Here is a 4,538-nt window from a genome sequence, read left to right as displayed (position 1 = left end):
GGATTTGGGACTGCATCACTACCCGTGCTTATCGGAGCTCCATGCTGGGCAAACAGGAAATGAAATTCAAAAGTTCGTGGGGCTTTTCCTGTCTACCTGGCCAGTGCTTCTGAGTTCAGATTGCTTTCCAGAGTGGTCAAAATGGTGCACTCTGGGATAGCGCTCGGAGGCCAATACCATCAATTTGCGGCCACACTAACCCTAATCCGACATGGCAACACCGATTTCAGCACTACTTCTCTCGTCGAGGAGGAGTACAGAAATCGGTTTAAAGAGCCCTTTATATCGATATAAAGGGCGTCGTTGTGTGAACGGGTGCAGGGTTAAATCGGTTTAACGCCACTTAATTCGGTTTATACGCGTAGTGTAGACCAGGTGTAAGTTAATTTGACTAACAATTATCAGTGTCGCAAACTCTTGCTATTGGTGTTGAACAGAGTTGAAAGACTCAGTTCCTGGATGTCCCAGTTAGTAGTCCACGCAGAGTGCCTTAGCTGATTTTAAGAATACAAACAAATGGATACATTTTCTGCTGGGTCTCTAGCTAGCCTTCACTTGTACACACTCCTGTTCCTGTACTTCATATGTGCAAACATCCGCTAAAAATTATTATATGCATGCATCTGCAAATGTGCACCTACCCTACTCTGGGGGCACTAGGACCCAGCTCGTGCCTTCCCCCATATGCCTCCCCTTGTCAGCTACAGAAAGGAGCCCGCCAGGGACTCCAGTTGATAGGAGCAGAATCACCCAAAACAGGGACTATTGCACTGGGGGGAGGGGTAAAATGGGGCCCAGCTGGGGCCACCTTTCTGTTCCTCCAGCAACTCGTGGACTCAGAGGTGCATGGGGAGATTTCCCTCCTCTTGTTTTGTGGGCTGCCTTGAGGAGCTGGCCAGAGTCTCTAGTTGGTAGGGATAGCAGTAGCATCAGTTAAGGATTCCTTAAGGGGGTGAGTTGGCTACAGGTATTTGTACGTGTACAATATAAGCATAATTGGAGTACTGAAAAAATCTGCTCCAAGATATCAAATGGAAGTATTCTCTTCCAGTCTCTTACCTCACTTTGCTATAATAGCATCAGTCTGAACGATAGAAGAAAAAAGGTCAATTTTTAATTTTATTCAGATTTTTTTAAAACATATAAAGGTATATGAAAGTGCTTTCATAGTGGTTTGTAACTTTACAGCACTATGAAACATAAGCTAATTTATTAATCCATTTTACAGATGGGAAACTTGTAACAAAGACATATGAAATAGCTGTGTATGGTTACCAGCAAGCCAAAATTGTGCTCTTTGCTTCCATTCCAATACTCTACCTAGTAGACCATGTTACCATTCTGTTCTCTGCTTTGCTGTTTTCCATCTCATTTTCTTTTCTTTTCCCAGAGTAGTTAACAAAATACTGCACACCTGAAACCACTGTTTTGCAAGTAGTTAGAAATTGGATTATCCCTGCAAGGTATAGCTGTTGGTTATATTAGTTCACATGTAGTCCTGGCTTTTACATTATCTCATTCCAACACTTCAGCCGTTAATCAATGTCACATCAACAGCCACTCTTGTGTTCCCCAACCTTCTGAAGCACTCTTACATTTTACAATAAGCATCATTTGGCGCTCCTCTCAGAATGTTCAGAAACAAAAGCATTTACAAACTACTGCTCTGTTGTAAAACATCAGAACTGGTTTAAATTCACTGGAAAGGATTCAGAGGGTCTGGCAGAATAGATCTGCAGCTACAAGTTAAACTGACAAAAACCCTAGGATCTATTCTGACAAACAGTCAAAGGTTCAATTGTGATGGGTGATGATAATCTAGCTGTATAATCATCTTGTTCACTTATAGTACATTTAAGCACAAAAGAGAATTCTCAGGTACCTGGTGGTGGTATTCTCATATTGAATCAGAATCGTTTTCTGGCCTTGGCTGTTGGTACACTAGTTTATTTATGAATACCATGTAATACAAATTCCCCTTGGGGCTCTATTGTACCAGACAGGCACAGCCCAACTTTGGAGGCAGAGAAGAGTTGCACTGCATGAACAGAGTCCTGGCACAAATCCTGTTTCAGGAGGCAAAGTTCCTCTTGAAACTCTCCTGAATCATATGCTTACCACATGTTGCCCAGCCAGCTGTGCTAGCTGGTGGATCCAATTTTACTTCCACGCAGTTGTCACAACACTGTTAGGTTTTATCTTCAGTTCTTTAAGCCACTTTGAAAATGAATCTATTTAATTTAATATTTCAAGGTCAAAGTCCTGAGATCGCTTTGTATCTGCTCTCATCCAAGGATACCTGAGATTGAAATAGGTTATGATAAAATTCAGGAAACCTATTATCATTTTTTTTTCAATCAGTAGTCACAGCATCATCCTCTAATTCAATTGCAAAGGTAGCATTTGCCACCTTTTTTATCCTAATGAGCGAGGGCATTAATCTTCCACTTCTGTATTTCTGCACCTACTGCATGTGGTCATTTCAGCTACATTAGTTCATCCAACTTTATGCATGAAGGATCATTTGTGATGTCAGAGACTGAGAAACCCAGATATTCAGACATATTGCTGGGTTTTAAATTAACTGTAATCATTCAGGGGAAAAGACCTGGATGTCACTGTGGATGGCTGTATGAGAAAATCTGCTCAACATACAGCAGAGGTTAAAAAAGGAAAAAAACAACAGAATGTTAAGATGCATAAGAAATGTGACAGAAAAAAATACTGAAAATGCTATAATGCTGTTTTATATAAATCAATAAGTATGCCTTTGTTTCAAATACTTTGTTCTGTTCTAACCATTCCATCTGCAAAAGAAGATATATCATAAATAGACAGGATCTAGACATGGGTGACAGAAATGATTAGCAGCATGGAAAGATTTCTACATAAAGAAAGTTAAATGATGACGGTTTTGCACAGAGGAAATAAACAAGACTGGATATGAAAGAGGTATATGCAATATTCAGTGGTGCGGGGAAGGTAAGTTATATATCCCAAGTTACCCACAAGAACAAGGGGACATTTAATGAAGCTTAAAAGCAGCCAGCGTGAAAGTGATATTTTACGTAACACATAATTAACTTGTGGAACTTACTGCTACAAGATACTGAGTCTATTAACTTATCTAATTAGTTTTTTAAGAATAATAAGAACATCCATAGTTACATTATTCACGTGCTCACACTCTCTCTCTCTCACATTCACATACACACACACATGATCTACACTATCACCTTCCAGGGCATAAACTGACAAATTAAAGAAGAATTCCCTAAAGACAGGTTATTCCATAATTGTCCATTATGCATACTGTAGTGCCTCTCGCTGAAGCATCTGGTACTTGTCACTGTTGTAGGAAGAATACTAGACTAGATGGATCACTGCTCTGATCTGGTATGGCAATTCCTACTTTCCGTGTTAAAGTCTAAAATAGACTTTCATTCCTATTTTGTCATCACTGCAAAGCTAAACCCCAGCTTATTTGTTTTACACAGAAAAGCATATGATATAATTTCAGATGCCACATATGTTTGAGTGGATTTCACACTTGAAGTGCAGCAGAATCACATTCGGAGCTGAACAGGGATTTAATTTCCAGAGAGATCTGTTTTTTTAAAACCATAATCCAGAGTAGTTTGGAAAGTAGTTTTGCATTGTTAATGTACTGCACGTGAGTGCATCTGCTGAAGTTGAATGCCTATATAAATCTACAAAGTAAGACTCTGAAATTGCCTAGGTGACAGGATAAATCCATCTGATGGGGAAAAAAAATCAAAATTAGCTTCCTATTGCTTAACCTGAGTTACTGCATGTTGGTTACTGTGTGCATTCCTGTTTTTTATTACGGTACTTTTTTTTTTCAGATAGCAAGAATGTTTGGTTTATTTTTATTGGCCATCAATTTTCTCCTAGAATCAAAATATCACCAGTTGATTAGGTATTAATGAGGCTTCATTAATATTAAGGTTCTGGCTCCACTACCCTGAACATCTGTGATCTTATGACTTAGTGAACGTGGTGCACTGATAAAATCTTTCTTTCCAATGAAAATTATTAATAAATGATTGAGCAATGTAATTTATCACTGGCTGCATTATTATTTCTTAGTACTAAGGTTGCATTATAAATTGACTCTTGAGAGAAAGTTAAACTGATTGGCTTACTTCAGGTCTTTCCTCCCATTCTGACATATGGTTCTGTTTAAATGTGTCCATGTTTGCAACGTACAGTTGACATTTCTGGCACTCACAGTAGTGTCTTGCAATTATATGAAGTCTAGAAAGGAGGATTTGCTTTTCAAGCAGAATTCATAAAATAAAAAAGTTTTAGTCAAATTTATTGGCTGCAATGTGCCTTCCAGAATGCAGACGTCTGGTCTGGTGGAACTCAATAGATTTCTGTTCACTGTACATGCACATGCACACACACGCGCACATGCACATACACATTTTATGAAAGTTTTTGTGTGCAGTAAAATGTTAAATATTTTTAAATGTAAAGTCAGTTTCACCACCTGCAGTGCTTATTATCAAACA

Source organism: Chelonoidis abingdonii, chromosome 3 (assembly GCF_003597395.2).
Source record: "Chelonoidis abingdonii isolate Lonesome George chromosome 3, CheloAbing_2.0, whole genome shotgun sequence".
NCBI lineage: Eukaryota > Metazoa > Chordata > Testudines > Testudinidae > Chelonoidis > Chelonoidis abingdonii.
The sequence above is the reverse complement of the archived record's forward strand: the minus strand, read 5'-3'. Positions refer to the sequence as shown.